This window comes from Artemia franciscana, chromosome 20 (genome assembly GCF_032884065.1).
Source record: "Artemia franciscana chromosome 20, ASM3288406v1, whole genome shotgun sequence".
Taxonomy (NCBI): domain Eukaryota; kingdom Metazoa; phylum Arthropoda; class Branchiopoda; order Anostraca; family Artemiidae; genus Artemia; species Artemia franciscana.
The window spans coordinates 35,293,396-35,318,312 of NC_088882.1; the positions used below are offsets into that span (position 1 = coordinate 35,293,396).

The 24,917-nt window shown below is 35.0% G+C and overlaps 1 protein-coding gene across 2 annotated transcripts in view; it reads left to right on the plus strand.

Moving 5' to 3' along the window:
- LOC136040181 (uncharacterized) overlaps window positions 1–24,917 on the plus strand; it is an 86,971-nt gene that overhangs the window by 17,846 nt on the left and 44,208 nt on the right. The gene's annotated exons all lie outside the window — the stretch shown is intronic.

A 24,917-nucleotide genomic window follows, 5' to 3' on the forward strand; every position in this document is an offset into this window, starting at 1 on the left:
GATTTAGCTCTTACTTATAAAATACCACAGGTAAATAAGGAACGTCAAGGACGGTTAATAAATAAAATAACATTAAAGCACCTGAATGAAAGCCTTGGACTATTGGATTGGCAGGAGGTAATATCCACGGAGGATTCAGATATGGCAACTGATAATTTTCTAAGAAATTTCAATTGCTACCTTGATTCTAGTTGCCCATTTGTTACGATTAAAATTTGCAGAGAAAAATTTCCTATAAGGCCATGGATAACGTCTGGAATTTTGATATCAGTTAAGAAAAAAAATCAGTTATTTAAAAAGCAGATAAAGAATCCAACTGATTATAATATTAAAAATTTTAGAATTTTCAAAAATAAATTAACCACAATGATACGTTTGTCGAAACAATTGTATTATAAAAAGTCCTTCGAAGAAGCTCAAAATTCTCCTCGCAAAACGTGGTCTTTAATTAATTATTTTATAAAAAAAGAAAGTAAGTCGAATTTTCCTGAAGTTATTAGTTTAGAAGATGGTTCGACTACTAATAAATCGGAGAAAGTGGCTGATATTTTGAATACTTATTTTACAAAAATAGGAGAGAAAATTGTTTCATCAGTAATGAACCAGTTTGATTCACGTAGTAATAAACATTTTTCTTCATACCTTCCATCTCCTCAAAGTAATTCAATTTTTCTCGGGCCTATTTCTCATTCTGAAATAACAAAAATAGTATGTGATCTAAATCCAGGTAATTCAGCGGGAATTGACGGGTCTAGTTCTAAAATTGTTAAAGAAATACTGTCTGCAATAATATTACCATTACAGCATATAATTAATCTTTCATTTAAAACTGGAGTTTTCCCATCTGCTTTTAAAAAAGCGCGGATAGTTCCGCTTCACAAAGGTGACTCTCCTGAAAATCCATCAAATTACCGCCCTATTTCTATTCTGTCAGCATTTTCTAAAATACTTGAGAAGGCAATTTATAAGAGGTTTTATGAGTTTCTTAAATCGTCTAATTTCTTCACAAATTCCCAGTTTGGTTTCCGGTCTGGACACAACACTGAACATGCTATCGTTGCTCTCATCCAATATATTCATGAATGCTTAGATAGAGGTGAAATTCCAGCAACAATATATTTAGATTTTAAAAAAGCATTCGATACAATATCCCATTGTATTCTTTTTAGTAAATTGGATAATTGTGGTGTGCGTGGACCGGTGTTGGATCTAGTTAAATCTTATCTTGATAAGAGAAAGCAACGATTAGATGGAGGCAATTTCCTCTCTTCACCTGTACTTCAGTCTTCGAAGGTTGGGGTACCTCAGGGCTCTGTCCTAGGTCCTCTCCTTTTTTTAATTTATATAAATGATTTTCACCGCGCTTTTACATCACCGTGTCTCAACACACATTTTGCTGATGATACGGCAGTTTCAATTTCTGAAAAGAATGACGAGGAGCTGGAGGCAAAACTGAATACTGCATTTTCTAATGTTCTTGATTGGTGTTCTTCAAATTTTATTGCTTTGAATGTATCAAAAACTAATTTCATAATTTACGGCAGAAAGTCAAATATCTGCCCTCGTATTACCCGAGTTACTTCTTCAAAGTATCTATTATCAATATCTCGTGTGAAAATGATAAAGTACCTTGGACTTGTGATTGACGAAAGCTTATTTTTTAAAACACACATTCAAAATCTACGATTAAAGATTTCAAGGTATGTTGGTTTAATGCGAAGGTTGAAGTTTTGTTTGCCCTACTCTGCTTTACGAAGTATTTATTTTGCTCTGATTCAGACTAATATTAATTATTGTTCTCTAGTTTATTTATCTACATTTAAAAGCCATATTAAACCAATACAGATTTTACAAAATAAAGCCCTAAGAATCCTTAAACTGTTTATTCCATCACCTATTGAACTTCCAAATAAGTCTTCTACTGCATCTTTATATACTTATCTAGATATACTTCCAGTCTCTCAACAATTTGCTTTTGGGGCAATTCTTTTCAAAATCAATTATGACATTAAGAAATTACCGCCATATTACCTCCATCAAAGTTTGTTCTCCCAATCACAAGATTTACATAATTATAACACTCGACAAAAAAAAGGATATCTACATTGACAAGTATAATACTGAGAGATCTAAATTCGCTCCGTTTGTGTCAATAGCTCGGTGCTGGGATGCTCACAAGACTCTTATTAATAATTTTTCCTCTATCCATTTATTAAAAAGGAAACTTAAATTTCATTTAGTTCAGGATTATTTTTAATTAAGTATCTTTTTAGTAAGGCAAAGTTTTTGTATGATTCGTTGCTCTGGGTGATTATGGGCCTCTCAGCTATCTTCCAGTATTAATTTATATTTAATAATATGGACATTTTTAATTTCTTCAATAGTATTGAATGATCCTGGGCTAGCTGCTACTTTCATATTATTGTTGTGTTATTGTATCTTTGCCGTCATGTTTATCTTTGTATTGTAGTGTGTTATTATTTTATCTTTGTCTATGCCTAGTTTTTCGAGCTTGTCTCCCCATAGGCCAATGTCATTTATATATATATGTATGTGCGATTAATAAATAAATGAACTTGAACTTCCTCAAAGTGACATTGTTATGAAGCTTCCAGTTCCCAGGATATCTGGGGGGGGACCGAACGTGCCGCAAAAGCACTAGTCTTCGACGTTAATTTGAGTGAATATTCGGTTGAATAAAATGTTTTTTTTTGTATCTAATGCGAAATTGCTAGTTAAATGTTGCATTTTACGTAAAATATAATTGAAACAATAATAGTACTACAATTGTATCTGGTGTTAGAAGTAATAAAGAGACTATTAACAGTGTGACCAACCTACCCCCCTACGGGGCACATTGGTCACTTTCGACCTCATCTGTTAAAAATGTTACTGAAGAGAAAATAACGGTAGATTAAATCTAAGAAAAATTGTGGACGTTGAACAGGAAATGCTGTATCTTTTGACACTAGAATCATTTTCCTAGCTCGCACACTTTGGCCACACAGTCTGCCAAACCAAAAATGTGACCAACCTGCCCCACTCTCCCTTACCTTATGAAAAATAATTTAAATTAATATCATTATTTGGTGTTAATATTTATTTATTTTTTATTTGATATTTATCTAATTATTAAATTAATAAAAATAATTAAATTATTTTGTGAACTGAGAGCGAAATTATCCTAAAACAAAAATAGTTGTTTTGAAGTCAAACTTTAAAACTCAAGGTAAAATCGATAGTACTACTACTACTACTACTAATAAGTCACTGCAGCACCAAGCCACCTGAGGCCCATACAGCTACTACGCTCCTCCTCTAACCTAATCTATTCAAGTCCTCCCTCTTTACACCCTCCCAGGAAGTTTCCATTTCCTTTAAATTTTTATTTATGATATTCTCCCAACCCAGACAAAGACGACCTGCTTTCCGTGTAGCCCCAGACATTTGGCCAAAAAGGATGATATTCGGCAATCTGTCATCTTTCATCTGCAGGACATGGCCTTGCCCTCTTAACCTTTCTTTCATTTTAGCCCTAGAAAGCAGGATTGAACCACATTTTTTGCAAAACATATTGTTTGAAATACAGTCAGTCAGCTGGGTACCCAAAACATTCAGTAGGCAATTTCTCTGGAAAACATCTAGTAAATTTGTATCCGCTTTTTGGAGCGCCCATGCTTTGGAGACATATTTGACCGCTGTCATCACTGTAGCTTCCAACATTCTAATCTTGGTTTGCACATTTATCTTCCTATTCTTCCAAACTTTCCTTAACTGTGAAAAAACACCCCGAGTCTTAGCTATTCTACTTCTAACATCTTCACTGCTCCCACCGTCTTTACTAATAATACCACCAAGGTAAGTGAAGCTGCCCACCTGATCAATCGTTTTGTTACCCAACGTCACCATTTCATCTTCATTTATTCCTAGCCTTAGTGACTTAGTCTTAACAACATTAATTTTCAAACCTATTCTAGCACCCTGAACTCACAAAATCTCTAAAAATTGATTCTTTTTGCTCACAATTTCATCTTATATGCTTAAATCATCAGCGATAGTAGATATGAATATAATGGAGTTTTCTGCAGAAGAATTAACTCTCCCTAATAATAATATTTAATACTATGGTTAAAATTTAATGATAATTTAAACAAAGGAAATCAGGCATTTGTCAGTCATTTTGACATAAGCAAAAATTCACATTATGCTCAGTTTTTAGTAAGGTTTTCTTTGGATAATTACCTCCGATGTAGAAAAATTGTGAAGTAGTTTATAATTATTGATTATGGTAACTCATTAAGATGTTGAGAAGTGGGGGAATTTTTCAATTAAGTAATTTAAGTGTCTTTTTGAAATCAAAAATAATTATTTTCCTCCTCTTGTATTGCTTTCAATTTAAACTGACCTCCAAGTTCTTACCAGCAGAATTCGCTATGAGCCTTCACTTCTAAGTTTGATCAGTGACTGGTTTGATCAGTAAGTTTGATCAGTGACTGGTGATCAACAATTGGTCTATTGCTAAAAGACTTCTAACAAAAACACCAATTTACAAAGTACACAAAAACGGCCCATTGATGAACAATCTTGATTTAACATTATTTGTCTCATGTAGAAAAATACAATCTAACAAGGTTTGTTTGTAACTATTTCGCTTCTAACTTATCAAAGACTAAATTATAATATTTTGGTTTTCAAAGTAAATTTTAGGTACAATAATTACCATTAAAGTGCAATAGCTAAAGTTTGTCAAAAACTGTAAAGAGGTTAAGTAATTTTGTTTTTTAAGAACAAAAAAAAATGTTAAACTGGTTATCCTTTTGCAAACACTCTGATTATTTGTGATAGAAATTTCTCTGTAATTTCGGTTGTCCAATAAAATATATATCTAGTTTTTCAACCCTCAAAATCCTACATCATTGGCTTGTTGAATTTCATCTTAAATATTATGATTTATTTTATCAAACAATTTATGGAAATGAACTGTAGCAAGGAGTGATCTGGCTCAATAGTAACCAAAACTCTAAAAATGGAAGTTTTATAGCAATAGCTACATCAAACGAATTGCATTTTAATGCTGATTTTAAATATGTAAGTTTCATTAAGTTTAGACTTGCCCATCAAAAGTTGCAAGTCTAAGAAAATTTGCATTATTTTAGAAAATAGGGGGAAACTCCCCTTAAAAGTCATAGAATCTTAACGAAAATCACACCATCAGATTCAGCATATCAGAGAACCCTACTTCCTTTAAAACTCATTACAAGTAAAAACTAGATGCAAACTCATAGTATAAAACTTAAAAGTTGACACAAGTTTGACTTGAGTTTTAAAGTCAAACTTTAAAACTCAAGGTAGAAGCAATTGTAGAAAAAATGTGATGGAATTTTCTGCAGAAGAATTAACACTCCATAACATAATTATTTTCCTTCAACTCAACACAATTTTTAATGATAATTAATTTAAAAAACTTTTCCCATGAAACAGGTTTTTCAAAGAAAACTAAAGAGCTCCATTAAGCCAAGAATGAGCAGAAATAAAGTCAAATAATCTGCCAAGCGTAAAACTACCACAAATCCCTATCAATAAATAAATGAAACTCAGAACAAACAGAAATTACAACAAATAGCCGAGTCAAACTCAAAACAAGCAAAAAAAAGAAAATAGTAGGGTTGATAACCCTAAACCTTTTTCAAGACCAGAACATAATTTGCGCTTTATTGAAAAAAAAATAACAAAAAAAAGAGCAAAAAAAAACAAGTGATTGTGGATTGTCAGTTTAATTGGCATGTGCTGATATTTATTCCTTAAAGTTTTGATAATTTTTATTTATGAAAGTAAGAGAAGTGAAAACATTTAAAAGGTATTTTGTCTTCAGTTAAGCAACATTTAGTTTAAAAGCATAATTGGCCAATTGCATAATTGTTGGGGGTTTGACATACCTAATATATTTAAAGACATAGTAGCTGGACTGTTCTAATATGCTTAGTAAAACAACTTTCTAAAATTTTAACTGGATGTGTTTGGACAATGAATAGGTTTGAGATTAAGGCTTCTTGCCTTCCAGTCTCTTTTTATTCTTAGAAAGGGCACCAACGCTTTTAATTTTGATTCAAATCAGTTCTTTTAAAAGTTTAAATGATATTTATAGCTATTATAGAATGGTGCTGCACATAATGTTACATATATGCTCCTTTGAAAACCTGCATGCACACAGTTTTTTTTGTTTAATTGAAACTCCTAAGCGTTTCCTATAAGTTTCATCTTAATAGCCTTAGCGTTATTAGATACAGTCACCGTAGTGGTAGTATTAAAAGTATACATATATGCATTCTGGCTAGTTCGAAGTTCCCCACAACTTACCCTTAGAGGTCTAAATTAATAGTATAAATTGCTCTTCTGAGATTGTTGGCTACCTTATTGAAAGTTCATATACTCATAGTTTGGTACTTTAAAATACCTTCCCAGGACATACTTTAGCCTGTAGACCCATCCCTGAAAGTTTCATTTTCCAAACCTAAACCCTTTCCGAGGTAGCAAGAAGTCAATTAACTAGAATTTTACCGATTTCTGAGACTTGGAAATCACAAGAGGGATAAAATAGAAGCTTGGCAATACCTTCCAAGAGTATGTTTTTGGTCCAGGATTCATTAGCTTAGCTTACTGAAAGTTTATTTTTTCTAACTTAACCCCTTTCCAAAATAATGAAAAGTAGCCAAAGTGGAACTTTACCTTTTTGTAGCAAAAAGTCACTCAAAAAGAGAATGTAGGCCTACTTGCCTAGAATTTTATAATAGATTCAACACAAGAATCAAAATGAGAACCATCAAGTGAAATATTTGAATTGAATTAATATTTGCAATTTCTGCCATCGTAAAATCGTAGAGTCTGAAAACACTCCTAAAATATTAAAATATATTAATTCTCGCAGTAATACCTTAAATTAAATATGTTTTTTCCGGACCACTCTGCCTTCTATGACGAACAAATACATAGACATATCCCGATTTGAACATTTAAAATATTAATACATATATGAGGTGAAAGGACTTGTTGTTAGTTCATATAACTCCCTACAATTTTTGGAACTGGATATATACTGGATCTAATTCAAACTTACATATATGAAAGGTCTTTGGAACGAATCCAAGGAAATTAGAGAATTGGTTCGAACCATTTGTTTGTGGCTGCTATATACCCCCTCTCTGATCGCCTGTTACCATAGATGGCAGAAATTGCAAATACTAATTCAATTCAAATATTTCACTTGATGGTTCTCATTTTGATTCTTGTGTTGAATCTATTATAAAATTCTAGGCAAGTAGGCCTACATTCTCTTTTTGAGTGACTTTTTGCTACAAAAAGGTAAAGTTCCACTTTGGCTACTTTTCATTATTTTGGAAAGGGGTTAAGTTAGAAAAAATAAACTTTCAGTAAGCTAAGCTAATGAATCCTGGGCCAAAAACATACTCTTGGAAGGTATTGCCAAGCTTCTATTTTATCCCTCTTCTGATTTCCAAGTCTCAGAAGTTTTCCTACTTGACAGTTCTATATCTATTGAAATTTGGGCAAAATAATATTTTAGGCCTACCTTAATTGTCAGTTATCAGCTTCTTTTTCTTTTAGTTTTGAAAATGCAATTTATTTAATTTGAGTTGAATTTTATGCCATATCAACGGTTTAGATATGGCTGCCTTGCATTTGAAATTCCATTTAGGAAATATATTTGTATGTCTTTAAAACCTTATAATAGGCTATAAAGATTTTTAAAGGTTATCAAAAGGGGTAGCACCAATGAGAAGAGGATTAGAATTAGGTACTTCAAAATACCTTTCCAGTAAATACTGTAGTCTGTAGACCCAGCCCTGAAAGTTTCATTTTCCTAACCTAACACCTTTCCAAGATAGTGAAAAGTAGCTAATCTAGAATTTTACTAAAGCATTGATATGGCTAAACTGTACTCAGATGACAGGAATTGCATTTTCAAAACTAAAACTAGAGCAAAGGGATCTGAAAATTAAGGTAGCCTATAATAGTCTATTGTTTTATAAAAGTTCCAATAGGCCTAGGTAGCCTAGAGACCTGGCAAGTAGGTAAATTTCTAAGACTTTAGATATAAGAACAAGGTTAACATATTAACCTGGCAATACCCTTCCAGGGCATGTTTTTAGCCCTGGGTTCTTTCCTGTAAGTTTCATTTTCTTAACCCAACCCAATTCTAAGATAGCAAAAAGTAGGCTATCTAAAATAGAATTTTACCTAACTCTTAACCTTTCCCATTTGGCCTATATTGTTAATCTTTACCCAATTTTTGTCCAATAGGCCAACTGTAAGTTAACCATTTGCCTATTTAGTTTAAAGTGTAGCCTAGGCTAGGATAATTCTTGAAAGTTTTATTTACTAAGCCTTCTAAATCAATAACAATCTGATGAAACTAAGCTGTTTTTTTTTTTGTAAAATTCTAGTTTGTCTACTTTTCACCATCTTGGAAAGGGGTTAGGTTAGGAAAATGAAACCTTCAACAATGGGTCTGCAGACTAAAGTATATCCTGGGAAGGTATTTTGAAGTACCTACCTCTACTCCTTCTCCTTCTAGAGAGTCCTGAAATTTGCCTACATGACAGGTCTATACCTATTGAAATTTTGACAAAATAGGATTTTACCTTAATTTTCAATAGCCGTCCTGGCCAAGTTGGTTGGTGTGCTGGATTCAGAATCCTTTGTCTGAGAAGATGCGGGTTTGAATCCCAGTGCACCCAATTCTTCAGTTGGGATGGGGGTCAGTTGTGTGACTCTGTAAGCTTAGCCAGAGTCAACCCAGCTCTAAATGGGTACCTGGGGAAGGTAAACAGGAAGGGTGTGCGAAAGCACAGGATGGCTGGCCCCCAACCCCCCATTGCACTTCCTGGCTGAAGGGCCAAGAAACAGAGATCAGCACCACCAGTAGGGACTGTAAAGTCTAATGCTGTATCCTTTACCTTTTTTTTCAGTTAGGTTATCAGTTCCTTTTTCTCTTGATGTATTTCTGAAAATTGGATTCCTGTTATTTGAGAATAATGTTTATTATGAGATGTTTTGAGCCTATTAAGGTCTCATGATGAAACTGGCTGTGAAAGCAGCTAGCCCTATTATATTTAGACAGAGTATAAAAAATATCAAGTGATGTATTGCTTTTTTTCCTAGCTAAATTATATAAAAAAGCATAAATTTACAATATACAAAAGCCCTTGCAGGAGAAAAGGAGTAGAAGCAGGTGCTCAAATTCTCCTCCACCTCCTCTTCCCTCTAGATGGTAGTGATCATTGATGACCTTCAAAAATCTTTATATTATACAAGTATAACCTTGCAAAATAGATCTTATCCTTAAATATAGTACAACAAAACTGTTTTCAGTTCCACAACTTTGCTCAATCCAATTTATAAGGTTTTAAAGATATTTTCAAGATAAGGTTTAAAGAACAGGTAGGACTAATAGCTACCTAGTATAGCATGAGTACCTCTTTGAATATTATATATAAATAGTACTTCAAATGAATTAATTTAAAAATCCTATAGGGCAAAGGCACCAATGATTCAACAGTTTATGTAAAAAAAACTTTCTTCTCTGGAAAGTTTAACTTAAAGACTTTTGGTTTGAAAAGGGATTAGAAGTTTGAATTTTTATCAGAAAAGGGCACAAAACTCCAATTTTTTGAAATTGGAGCATTTCACCTACAAATTCAACAGAACCAAAAATTACTTGTTTTTGATGTAAGTTTGAACCCAATTCAACATGCATTGGAATACATAGGGTATGCTTTTGGATGGATCCTAGTGTATTTGAGATGCCTATTCCTTTTACCTTATTTCTTTTTTTCTCTTCAACTTTGTTCTATGTGTAAATGTATAAACACTATTCAGACAGTGGAAGCAAAAGACTGGAAAAGTTATCTCAAGCATAGGACAAAATTTGGATCATCATATGGGGTGTAATCATTTGACTTAGGTCATACGATTCTTTTCTATTTTTCACAGTGTTGTATATATATGCCACAAGAATAGCATCTCCAATATGAATATATACAAAAACATATACTCTTTGAAAGAAAACATATACTATATACTAAGTAAACATATACTATATAATAAAATGTACACTATATACTAATATACTATATGCATATGCTATTTGAAAGAAAATATATACACAATTTGCTAAGAGAGGGTCTACTTCAAAGTTATTCAATGATAAAGGAATTAGGGTGTTGTGATCAACCCATACAAATGCTCAAAAATATGAATGCCATATAAGGGCATACAGCAGTTCCTCAGATGTTGGAAAATCCAGCAGCAAATCAGTAAAACTACAATTTCAAAAAACCTGTTTTTAATGTTTTTTTCATGAGAAATATATTTGAAATACTAATCATCAAAATCTATTGTTGTTGATAAAGTACCCATAAATTCAACAACTATGTTTTTGCCAGAGGACCCTTGAATGTCAACTCCAATTGTTTGTCATATGTTTTACATTTTTAATGAAGTTTCAACAGAGTCACCTAATTTTGCCAGGGCCTGTTGCTGTCTGTTGAAAATTTTGACAAAGTAACTACAAGATATTCTCAAAAGAAGTATCTCATGATAGAAGCCAATATTTACGTTTGAATTTGGCTGAAGAAACATTTTTAGTCTGCCTGGTAGTCTACTACATCAGACAAGAATTTTCAAGACTTGGAACATAGTTTTGTCAATATAATGTTAGCTGCCATTTTAATTTAATTTCATCAAGAAAAAGCCAATGTGACTACATTTTAGAGAAGATGAGATGTATTTTGATGCATTGGTGCTGATCCCAACTTTTTTATACAAAAATTATAACCAAGTAATGACAGTTTGGACATTAGATAGCTAAAAAAAATTTCGAAAAATTGTTCAAAGCAGGAAACTGATTGAATTGGATATTCATTTCTAATCTGGGTATATTGGATATAGTGTCCATGTTTCACATTGTCAGAATATAATGATGGCTTCAAGAGATGGTATTCCAAGTTATGAGTCAGCAGACTTATCCTGTTTTGAAGTGGTTCCAGAATTGCAGTGTTGAATCATTGGTGCCTTAACCCTAAATGTTTAAAAATGCCTCTCTTTTTGTTTTTGCATGTGTCGTTCTAGAGAGCAACTACAAAGAACCCTTACCAAATAGGCAATGAGTTCTAGACCAGTCTAAATGGTATAGGTATAGATTTGGGGCCATTGAGAAGCAAAGATGTTAAGAAAGCAATCCTTAATTCATAATATGTAGATTAAATGTAGCAAACCATCACTTTACTTCACCTCCACCCCCTTAATATGCAATTATTGCCTATACCCCAAATTATGTATACTCAATGAGCCTTCTATATGCTGGCTCTTTTCTTCATATCAATTTAATAAGACACCAACAATATCAACAAGAACTAGGGAGAAAAGAGTTGGCCCTTAGATTACTAAGTGGGGGAATGGTAGGGAAGCTTCTTTATATTATAGCTTCTTTATGGCTTCTGCAGATGTTATAAAACGACTATAATAGCAACTGGTTACCAAGCAGTCTCTTCCTTTGTTCTTGCTAAAATCAAGACCCACACATTCTCAAGGATACTGCGGGATTGACGTCAATATTGATGGTTCTTTCTTATTATCTCTGGAAAATGTTTTCCACAACTTTTGAAGGTCCAGATTGGATCTTCAACTGCTGCATTAATGCATTAACATGTCCAGTAAACAGCTCTTCTGGCTCTTCTGGCTTCTAGAGCTATTGATCCAAAAGCAACGATTTTTCAACCAACACTTAATTCTGCTCCAAGGTCATGCTTGGAGGCTCAATAGATTTTGCCAGAGTATTAAAAGTTGGCAGGCTACTACAAATTGAAGTTTTGATCTTATCCATTGCTGCTATTTGCTCATTGGTCAACTCAAAAACATTTTATTTCCCTAACTCCCTGAGTGGAAAGTTTAAGGATAACAAGTTTGGAATGTGTTTTGACAGAAAGTTGGTCATTCACTCCAAGGATTGATGGCCAGTTTGTCTTGTTTCCTGGCTGTGGTATCTCACTTAGGGTTTTCGACTTTGGAAGAGTCTGGTTTGATGTCATCTGCAGTAACCAAATATCCAAAGTATGGTATGCTTGTAGATCCAAATATCTATTTTCCAGGTTAAACTTGACCTCTGGCCTTCTGTAGGACTTCCTTCAAAATTCTCATCATGTTCTTCATCCTTTCCAAATACAAAGATAGCGTCAACAATGGTGCCAACACCTTTCAATTTGCCAAATATCTTTTTTATCTTTTGCTGGAATTTGTCTTGTACACATATTATACCAAATGGCATTCTTTTGTATCAATACAAGCCAAATTGAGTGTTGAAGGTTGTGACAAGTGATGATTTCTTGGTTAATGCCAGCATCCAATACCTGATGTTGCATCACGTTTTGAGAACTTATTGTGACCATGAGTTTTGGCTGCAATATCTTCAAAAGTTGACATTGGGTAGTAGGACCTTTGTGTTGATTTGTTAAGCTCTCTGAAGTCCAAACATAAACGTCGTGATCCATCTGATTTTTCCACTGCTAAAATGAATTAACCCACTCAGTTGGAGCTATCTCTTTTTCCATGATGTCTAAGCTTTCCAGGCAGTCAAGTTCACTTTTAATCCTGTCATGTAAAAAAGAGGAATTTTGTGCACAGGATTCATAGACGGAATTTCATTCCCTTTAACATGGATTTTTGCTTTACTGAGAGTTTATCTATCCCAGTAAAAACATCACCAAATTCTTTGCAAATTTGGGTTTCCACGTTACTCTTGTCAATAGATAAGGTTGAGATAGATGTGGCAACTTTCACAAGTCCCATTTCTACTCATGCCTGGTACCTAGTATTGGTTTTGATTGTGTATCTACTACGAAGAAGCTGTACTTTTTGTTGGTGTTTCTATTCGTCCACAATTTAGAGAGCAGACTCCAGCAATTGGAATGCGTGTTCCTCTATAAGCTACAAGAATCTGGTTGGTCTTGTTCTGTTTTAGTCAGGTCTTTAGCCTTTTGTAGTCAGATTTCGGGATGATATTCGCTTCACCTCCTGTGTTGAATTTGAATCGTCTCTCCTATGCTGAATTGTATAGTTTGATATGGTTGCCACAGTTGGTTGGCTTGATTTCTTAGCTCCAATAAATAGCGTATCAATATATGCTTCTGGTTCTTGATTTCCATCAGATCCTTCCATATCAATAGTGTCTATAGGTTTACTATGACAGACACGAGCAAAGTGATTTGTCTTTCCACACTTGGAGGAAGATTTGCCTCTGGCTTGACATTAGTGGCTTTGGTCATATATCTCACTGCAGAAGTAAACCTTCTTACTTGTTGTGGGCTGGTCAAACCTTCTTTGTTTCCTTATGAAATTTATTTCCTGTTTTTTAATTTTGTTCATTTATTGTTGTATGTGGTTTGGATGTGCCTGACATCAACATGAGTTGTTCTTGAGAGGTCTCAACAGCTCTTGCAATTGTCACTGCCCTGTCAAGATCAAGGATTCCACATTGAGACAATAGTTTTTCTCTAGTTCTATGTAGTTTCAACCCACATATTAATCTGTCTCTCAACATTGCTTTCTCAAAGTCGCCTGTAAGCTCACAGTCTTTGACCAGCACCTTGAGGGCTGTAATATAATGTTCAATTGACTCATGCTCCAGCTGGTCATGCTTATGGAATTTGTAATAAGTTAATCTAGGATAACTCACAGGAGCTATGTGCTCTCTGAATTTCTCGAGATACACATCAAGTTTGTCTGTTTCTTCTGAACCTGACCTCCAAGTACTGAAGAGATGTTGTCCTTTTCCCCCTAACCACAGAAGAAGGTAAGCACATTGTTGTTTTGTATTCTTACCGCTCAATGGTCTGGTGAATATGAGATTTACATGGTGTTGAACCTTCGTCCATGCTTGTAGACTGGCTGATTCCCAATTGAATTTTGGCATGGCAGTAGATTGTCTATTTCTGACTTCTGACCGCGATATAAGAATATAAGAATAAGATTTAAGAAAGATATAAGAATCTGACCTTCTGAGCAAAAGCAAACAGAACTGCATAAGCAAGCACAAGCATAAAACACTACAGTTTCTATTAATCAGACTACTCTGTTTCTTCCATTGTTATCCAGATTCTTATATTGTCCTTCTGTTTATATATATATATATATATATATATATATATATATATATATATATATATATATATATATATATATATATAAAATGAATTGTATATCTGTCTATGGGTAACGTACTACACTGTTGATCTGATTGCCAAGAAACATTAAGGAATTCTTGAGTACACTCTTGCAATGTTTTTTTTTTCTTCTTCTTCTTTTTTTTTAGGTATGATAGTTCTTTTCAATAAATTCTCTGAATTTTGTATTAAATAGTTTTGTTAATTTGGTATTAAACCTAATTTTTCAGCACTTTTTAAATTCAAAAATATTTATGTTTTTTTATATGAAGGGAAAATTGTCAAGGGGTAGGGGAAATCTTTTATATTAAAATAGATTTAATTTGCTGATCTTTTTTTAACTCTTTGTTTATGTAATCAAATAAAAAAAACAAGTTTTTTCAACTGAAATTAAGGAGCAACATTAAAACTTAAAACGAAAACAGAAATTATTCCTTATATAAAAGGGGTTGTTCCCACCTAAACACCCCGCTCTTTACGCTAAAGTTTGACCTTTTCTCACAACTCTACTTTTTAAAACAATAAAAAACAAACTTTAGCGTAAAGAGCGGGGCGTTCAGGAGGGAACAGCCCCTTTCATATAAGAAACGATTTCTGTTCGTTTTAAGTTTTAATATTGCTCCTTACTTTCAGTTGAACAAACTTATTGTTTTTTTTATTTAATTTCTGAATGTTTTTGAATTAATACATATTTTGATTTTGGCTCTCCGCACATGAATGATTAAAACGAAATTTGCGTATTATTATTTTTGTGGCTAAATGGCTTTCTCATAGTTTTGATCGGACGATTTTGACAAAAAAGGGGTGAGGTAGGAGGCCTATTTGCCCTCCGATTTTTCGGTTACTTAATAAGGCAACTAGAACTTAATTTTTTACGAACGTTTCTACGTAATCCCCTCCCCTCGACCCCCCTCCTCCAACCAGAAAAAATCCCCCTGAAAACGTCTGTACACTTCCCAATAACTATTTCTATATGTAAACAATGACCGAAGTTTGTGACTTGCATTCCCTACCCCAGGGACTGTGGGGGAGTAAGTCATCCCCAAAGACATAATTAATAGGTTGTTTGACTATGCTGAACAAAAGGCTATCTCAAAATTTTGATCCGGTGACTTTGGGGAAGAATAAGCGTGGGAGGGGGCCTAGGTGCCCTCCAGTTTTTTTTCACTCCAAAAGGGCACTAGAACTTTTAATTTCCATTAGAATGAACCCTTTCGCAAAATTATATGACCACTGGGTCGACACGATCACCCTTGGAAAAAAAAACAACAAATAAACAGGCACCTGTGATTGGTCTTCCTGAAAAAATCACAAAATTCCACATTTTTGTAGATAGGCGCTTGAAACTTCCACAGTAGGGTTCTCTGATACGCTGAATGTGATGGTGTGATTTTCGTTAAGGTACTATGACGTTTAGTTGGTGTTCCTATTTTCCAAAATAAGACAAATTTTTTCAGACGCTATCTTTTGATTTATGAAGCCAGTTACCCAATGGAAGGGAATTTTCGGCAGGAGCACGAATTTTCCAGTGGAGAAGTTTCGTGGGAGGGAGAGGATAGACTACTAAGGAAATTTTTCAAATATTTGCGTTTTTGATTTATTAACCTAGTATCCCAATGGAAGGGAATTAGTAGGGGGAGGGGATAGACGTCATAGAGAATTTCTCAGATACTTCTAAATTTGAAAATATGATCATTATTATTACACAGGGGAATTTCCTTTCTTTGAGATAAAAGTAGTGCATTATTGTGTTTTCGATTTATGAACCTAGTTCCCCAATGGAAAGGAATTTTCTGCAGGAGCAAGAATTTTCCAGTGGAGACGTTTTGTGGGAGGGGAAGGGATAGACTACATGGCGAATTTTTCAAATACTTTTAAATTTGAAAATATGATCATTATTATTACACAGGGGAATTTCCTCTCTTTTGAGATAAAAGTAGTGCATTATTGCGTTTTTGATTTATTAACCTAGTATCCCAATGGAAGGGAATTTTCTGTAGGAGCAAGAATTTTCCAATGGAGAAATTTTGTCGGAGGGGTAGGGGATAGACTGCATGGGGAATTTTTCAGATACTTCTAAGTTTGAAAATATGATCATTATTATTACACAGGGGAATTTCCTTTCTTTTGAGATAAAAGCGGTGCATTATTGCGTTTTTGATTTATTAACCTAGTTCCCCAATGGAAGGGAATTTTTTGCATGAGCAAGAATTTTCCATCGGAGAAGTTTTGTGGGAGGGGAGGGGATAGACTGCATGGGGAATTTTTTCAAATACTTTCAAGTTTGAAAATATGATCATTATTGTTACACAGGGGAATTTCCTTTCTTTTGAGATAACAACAGTACGTCATTTTTGATTTATGAACCTAGTTCCCCAATGGAAGGGAATTTTCTGCAGGAGCAAGAATTTTCCATTGGAGAAGTTTTGTGGGAGGGGGAGGGGATAGACTGCATGGGGAATTTTTTCAAATACTTCTAAGTTTGAAAATATGATCATTATTATACACAGGGGAATTTCCTTTCTTTTGAGATAACAACAGTACATTATTGTGTTTTTGATTTATGAACCTAGTTCCCCAATAGAAGAGAATTTTCTACCGGAGCAAGAATTGTCCAATGGAGAAGTTTTGTGGGAGGGGGAGGGGATAGACTGCATAAGGAATTTCTCGGATACTTCTTTGAAAATATGATCATTATTATTACACAGGGGAATTTCCTTTCTTTTGAGATAACAACAGTACATTATTGTGTTTTTGGTTTATGAACCTAGTTCCCCAATGGAAGGAAATTTTCTACCGGAGCAAGAATTGTCCAATGGAGAAGTTTTTTGGTAGGGGGAGGGGATAGACGTCATAGAGAATTTCTCAGATACTTCTAAATTTGAGAATATGATCATTATTATTACACAGGGGAATTTCCTTTCTTTCGAGATAAAAGCAGTGTATTATTGTGTTTTGGATTTATGAACCTAGTTCCCCAATGGAAAGGAATTTTCTGCAGGAGCAAGAATTTTCTAGTGGAGAAGTTTTGTGGGAGGGGGAGGGGATAGACGGCATGGGGAATTTTTCAAATACTTCTAAATTTGAAAATATGATCATTATTATTACACAGGGGAATTTCCTTTCTTTTGAGATAACAACAATGTAGGACAAGTAATCTAATTTCAAATAATGTTTATTGTGCAATTCTAATGTCTTCAATAAGGCAAAACTAGATTCTCTTGAATAAGTAGACTAGAGTTACCCTTTACACATACATCATGAGATGAAGAACAACAAAGGAGTATTTTATTAGGGCTGCGTATAGGACCATCAGGAAGGGGGGGGGGGTTGCATTCCAAGAAAAACAACTATGATATTAGGAAAGAGCATAAATTATGGAATCTAATGGTATTACTTTCATTAATTAAGGTATTTCCTTTACTACTGATCATGCCCTTTCCCTGAACTAATAAGAGCATTATTAGTTCATTGTCATCAGTATCATCAGAATTGATCAGAAAAGAAGTACCTCTTGATCCTCTAGCCACAGAACACATCCTCTCTAGAACACATCTTGATCTTCTAGAACACAGTGCTGTGTTCTGAATCTAGTCCTTGCTATTATGACATTTGTTTTCTACTATTTTCTGTACATATTTTTCATCATTAGTTGGTTTATAATACAAAATAGTTCCAATTTAAAAGAAAATATGAAAATCAGCAAAGTTTTGTATAATTGTGTCTTTCTTAGTGCAAAGTGATCAAAGGGAAGCTACCCACCCCCACACCTCGTCTTTCCCAAAATAATCGAATAAAATTTTGATACTGTCATTTTATTCAAAATAGTCTGAAGATCATATAAAAACGTTTTTGTGGATGATACAAACCACGAGAGCCTGGGGGCAAAAGTTGCGGGTTATGCCCCAGGGCATTTAAAGTTGGAAGAGGTAGTTGTTTAACTTTAAAAGAGGCTCATTTGGTTGAAAATTGTAAGCTCTAGTTCCTTTTTAAGCGTCAAAAGTGACGGATGGCATTCAGAGCCCTCCTCGTTTCCCAGCAGCCCTTCTTTTCACAAAACGCATCAGATTGAAATTATGAGGTAGCAATTTTTTTCAAAACAGTCCAAAGAACATATAATAATCCTCTAAGGTTGACACAACCCCCCAACACTCTAGGGATAGGGTTGTAAGTTATACCATGAGGGCATACAAGGTTATTATGGACTGGACGGTCGTATAAGCTTCAGATTGGTCCATTTGATTTGAAAATACAAGTTATGGTGCCCTTTTTAAGAGTCAAAGTGATTTTCGAACAACCAGTCCCCCCCCCCTCTCCCTTAACACCTGTAATCAAAATTTGAAGATAACAATTTTGTTTATCGTAGTCGAAGAGTCATGAAATTATGTCTGTGAGGAAGACAATCCCCCCCCCCTATGAATCTCAGGGCAAGGGTTGTTAGTGGGGGCATATAAGGTTCTTATAGATAGGGTGGTCGTATATAATGTGGAGAGGACTCACAGGGCTGTTAATTAGAAGTTCTAGTGCCCTATTAAAGAGTCAGTGACTAGAGCGCAGCTACCCCCCCCCTTCCCACAAGAAAAACGACATGTTTCCCCAAGATACATCCAATAGAAATTTTGAGCCAGTTCTTTTATTCAAAATAGTCCAAAGATCATATGACATGGCTTTTGGGTTTGATAGAAACGCCCAGAGCCTAAGGGGGAGAGTTATGAGTTATCCTCCTTGGGTGTTTAAGGTTCCTATGAAATTGATGATTGTATAAAATTTAGAGGTGGATCATTTATTTGAAATTGGAAGTTCTAGTTCCCTCTTAAGTGTCAATAGCTATGGAATTCAACTATCCCCCAACTAGCCTATCCCTCTTTTCAGCAAACGAATCTGATTCAAATTGTGCGATGGTAGTTTTGTTTCAAATAGTCCAAAGAAAATATAACAATGCCTCCAGGTTGGCAACCCCCCCCCCCGAGCCTGGGGAAGGGCTTTAAGCTATGCCCATGAGGCATATAATGTTTTTTTAATGGATGGTCATAAATTCAGATGGGTCTCAATTGATTTTAAATTGGAGTTTATAGTGCCCTTTTTAAGAGTCAAAGTGATTTGAGAGAAATGCCTCCCTTGCCTTCTCGCCCTCAATATACGCTATTTGTGAATTTGAACTCATTTGTTTATTTTCAGTCGATTATGCAGATGCTTAAAATATGGTAGGTATTTTTTTGCTCGATTGATTGGTTTGAATTGATAGACAACTCAAACGGATTTGTTTTGCCAGGATTGGTTTCGTACCCCATCTCCCTTTTTCCAAAGATTTTACAATTTATGCCAGCAATTATATAAATTTTATGCACAATTCACATTTTCTAAAACTTACCACCTCCCCCCCTTAAAAACCACGCAAATTCCTGCCAGTGACTAGTGCAATTTTTTCAACTCCACTGAGGATTCGTCATATGAATGGATAGATTTTAAAGAAACTTGGGAATTTTTTAATCCAGTCTTAAATCGAAGTTTGAAGAGAAAACAAGTTTTTAACATAACAACTGAAGGGTGAGTTTTATTTCAGGCTTAAATTGTTTTGGATGTTATTTAATTGCTTATACTTGGCTAGGGATACAGACATGAGGCCTTTACTTAGATTTAGTTGAAAATGCTGTATGGTAAGAAAAAGATCGAACACCTGACATGTATGAAAAGGGGAGTGAGATTCTTTAAGGTTGTTGAATTTCCGTAAGGTTAGCATGGCGGGGTTCCTTTAAAAGGCAGCAAATAGGCTACATAAAAGCCTAAAATTCTCAAGCCAGATAAGTGGGATGTTATGGTAGCCTACTTTTCTGAAAGTCTTTGAATCACCCAGCCCCGTATTCTGAGAAAATTTTGCTGCTTAATCCTGTTGGGAGCATTGTCTGAGCGTACTCTTTTCTGGATATGACTAGATTGAACAAAATAGCAATTAAAATCATTCTAGTTTTATTAAACCTATGGTAGCCGAATAAGGGTCAGGCACATGGGCTTGGTTATACTTTTTTCGCATAGTGACCAATGGTATGCGTTGCGCGGGTACCGACCTCCTGTTTAGATGCCTTCGGCAGGGAGTGCTATGCTCGGTCGGGGAAATCATTCGACGCTTCCCGTGCCCCCCCAGATTTCTCCAGGTACCCATTTACAGCCGGGTCGACTCCGACTGAGCTTACCGAGTCACACTTTTGACCCCCGTCCCAAACCAAATAACCAGTGACACCAGGACCTGAACCCCTGACCTCAGGGTTTCAAGTCGTGAGCACTAACCATTCGGTTTGGCTAGGTTATGGAAAAAATAATTTCAGCAGGGAAAGGGTGGAGAGAGACCTTCGCAGGGTAACAGATTTGTTGATAAATTTGCAGTTTTCAGCATTATTTAGCTAGGATGAAAATGAATACATTAGGCTACTTGGTGCTTTTTTTTGCTCTTTCATGATTCAATAATGGCTTCTGGGGGAGATTCCATTTTGAGTCTTTAAGGGGTCCCAAAAGGTAAAACAGTTCATTTAACCAAAAGTTTAAAAATATATTCCTAAAAATAATTTCTTGTGAAAAAAATTGCCATTTGTATCTGATTCAAATATGGTAGTCATTTATTTCCTTTGTCCAAACAATAAAATGTTATTTTGAAAACAAATTTGTTGGAATTTTTAAAAAGAGCATGAAACCCCTCAAAATGACATCGCAGCAAAATTGACCTCATTTTTAAGGGTTTCTAGCTCTTTTAAAAATTCCTGCACATTTGTTGTCAACATAACATTTTAGTATGAAGACTAATGGAAAATAATAATTAAGCCACCATTCCTGGCTACAAATGGCAATTTTTCCTCACTAGCCAATTCTTAGAAAAATGTTTTTAAACTTTTGTAAGCTATGGGCTGTTTTAAGCTCTTTTAGCTTTTTAAGGGCTTGCAGTGTAATTTACCTCTGAAGCAATTACTGATTTTGGAAAATGTTTAATTTCGTCACCACCTGTCTAAACTGGAAACTGCTGCGAAGCAGCGTATTTTAAATTCCGACCGAATCTGGAGACGTTGGGGGGAGTTGGGAGGGGGGAACCTAAAATCTTGGAAAACACTTAGAGTGGAGGGATCGGGATGAAACTTGGTGGGAAAAATAAGCACATTTTTGGCATAGATACATGATTTGACATAGGTTGCAGAATGTTATATAACTGTTTTCATAGCTGAAGATTAGTGATTGGTGAGGAGCTACTTAAATTTATCGGTTATAGAAGTTTAACCACTCAGCCAGTTTTTGTCATATGTGGTTGAAGGGAACCGTCTCTATTTTTATTATTACTGTAAGCTGGGGGAGGGGATATTGGGGCTCTATAAGGCCTGTCTAGTAAGTTTTGCCCGGTCCTACAAATCATTGGAATCTGTAGGACAGTAGTTTTTGGAGAGGACAGTAGGATCCAAGACGGGTCAACTTCTGGTGGCAGCTTCATATCACCTGTGAATACTGAAGACTGTTGAGAATAGTGTCCAGCACATGATCATGGTTTCAAATGTGACCAATTCATGCAATAAAATCTACCATTTTTAGCGTGGGTAAGATAAGATCTTGGGAACGTAGCAACCGTTACCGTTTTAATTAGAACCGTTTATTTTATGTTTAATCAGGAAACTTGATTGGCTGCAACTTTTAAGTACCTGTTGCAGAATGTTATATAACTGTTTTCATAGCTGAAGATTTCATTAGATTTCATTTAATCTTGACAAATCGATATTCGCGAATTTATACAACTAATAAAAATGGATTTATAGTGAAATAGTAAGTTCGAGACAAATGCTATAACGCATTTTTATATTCATTTTTATATTCAAAAAAATATAGAATGAAATTATTATTTTCAAGGATCCTAAAAGGGCTTAAAATTAAATTTCCATGAAAATCGGTTATCATATTCAGAAAGAATAAAAAAATAGCATCTAGTGATACATTCAGTTTATTTGAAGGTCAATAATATGAGCAACGAAATATTTACCTTTTCCTTTTTGGTTGTTTAAACATTATGAAGTTTTTAGAGCAGTTTTTACAATTTTGTAAACCGTGGAACAAATAAGCAAATCAATCAGTTGAATTTACCAGAGCTTACCGTCCCTAAAAAATCAAAAACTAGCAATCTGTTAATTACCATTACACCTTCAAAGGGGAGTTACGCCCTCTTGAGTTGTTTGGTGCCATGTGTTTAGGTGATTTTTAGCCCCCCTTTTTTTAACAAAAAATCATAACTGCAAATGAAGGTCTTTTTCATTGTCCGTTTCTTCCTAGTTTTCGAAGATATATATAGTTCAGCTGCTAAACTATGTTATATTATTAAATTATTTCATTAATTATATAAAATTATTTCAATGTGTAGCCGGATGCACAGCAAAGCACAGACAAAACTAGAGAAAGTGTTCCAGAATGGGGAGGGGGTATTTAAAGAAATACTATTAAAAAGTGAATTTTGTGTTAAACAGGGCCATGTCCAGGATTTTTTTTCAGGAGGAGGGGGTTACAAAAAAATTAAAAAGGCACCAACAATTTGTTTATATTCATTTTTGTTGCGTTTTACGAGTTGGGAGGACATTTCGGGGAGGTGGGTTCAAACCCCCTAACCCCCCTGGAAACAGCCTTGGTGATAAAAGTAAGGAATTAAAGGAACATCTTCAAAATACTAAGATTTTGTAAGGGATCAATCGGCCCATAGCCAATTCACCTGACAAAGACAATGACCATGAAGAGGTCATTTGGGGGTATGTGCCTGCAATGTGGTACCACTTTTGTCTCTCTAAGAGCCTCCCTGGGAGGTATCTGTGCGTTTTTTCCTCGAGAGGGAGTCGGAATCACAAACAGGTTAATCTAGCAACAGTAGCGTAATTTCGTCAGAATCCTGGGGGGGGGAGGCAAAGTTGGAGCCAATTTTCCCAAACCAAGTGAAAATGACAAGGAAAAACGAAAAATGAGCCATATAGTACCATAATGCCAAATATATACTAAAGAAAACTGATTTGTTTCTCTGCATGTTTGAATTATGTAGACTTATCTTAATTTTGACAATTTTTTTTCTAGAAACTAAATTTCAGCTGGAAAGGGGGGAGGGGAAAATTGAAGTCGAGGGGGCAGCAAACTGAGCTATGGAGGAAGAAGTTGTCCCCTACCCATTAGCAAATTACGCCCCTGTCTTATAAACTATAGTAAAACTATACTTGTCTTGTATGGTATAGTAAAACTATGCTTGATTTCCTCCTAAATCCATTCCCCTAGTATGGATTTAGGAGGGCTTCAGGTACAGTTTTACTAAGTATATGTGAAAGTAGCCAGAATTAAGAAGAACACCGAATAATTTTTCGGAGGGTTTTAAGTGTTTGAAATGTGCAGTATTATACTATAATGATCTGGGTATTTCTGGGTTTTCGCCTGTTAACCCACCAATTACTCAAAGGTGTGGCGACCCAGTTTGCCCCTTAGCCTAGAAATAGGATAACAGCTTACATATTATGTGACAAATGTATTTATATTACGGTGAGAAAAGCCAGATGGTCTTTCCCTATTAGTAAGAAAAATTGAAGAATACGCTACTCATAACAACTCGTTGTAACGTGAAGGGGGTGATTTTCTGAAAAGCAGGGAGAATTCTATTATTAATGATCGTGTTTTTCCGTATCGGGATGGCTTAATTTCAGGAGAGTCTTGCCATTGCTTCTCTAAATAAAAAACGATATTTTCCGTTTTCTTTTTTTTTTGCAGATGTAACAACACGTCAAATCGGCTCGGTTATCTTTTCTTTTTTCTTTTTTGGCGCTTGTGTATTATCCAGAACACACTCAATAAGTGAATTTAGGTAAATCATAATTAAATATACCAAGATATGATGAAAATATAATACTTTAGTAGCAAAATTATGGAAATACAAAGAATTATGGAAATCAGGCCGCCCAGAACGCACTATGTTAAATGCCCAACCTAACCACCTCTATCTATTAAATATTTAATTGAAATATACCTAAATCATAGCTTTCATCACTAAGCCTAAGCTAATTTAAGCCGATTGCAGACAAGAAAAACCGGTTTTCTCAGATCTAACAGCAAAGTTCTTGAATGTGTTCCGAATGATAAAAAAATATCTCGTTTTTTGCGTCAAAGTATTTGATATCCTGGGCACCCATATAGGGGGGGGGGGGCTCCAGCCCCCTGGCTGAATGACGGTACCTTATATTTTTATATTTTTGTTTAGATTTCTATTATACAGCATTGGAATTGTCGGTTAGACCAGGCAAGCCCCCCTCCACCCTAAAATACAGCTTATGGACGCCCATGTTTGATATACGCCAGACATCAAATGATGAATTAAATACGTTATGAATAAAAGAGTGGCAAATTTTGCTGCGGCACAGCAAGTGACAAGATTCCCAAATTGGCGCAGTTGTCGATAAGTAAGCCAGCCGTGCTCCAGAATTCCTGGCAGGACAGATGGCTGCAAAAAATGGCAGAGCCAAAAAATTAGCGTTCGGCTGAATGTCCGAATTAAGATTGCATAGGTTCGAACCATCCTCCTTTACCGTTGGGAACCTGGTCATGTCAAACTTTAACCTATTGGAGGGGGGTCGGGGTCGGTTATGGATGACCAATCAAGTGGATTCCACTGGCGATGTTGACGGCAAATCAATCGACAAG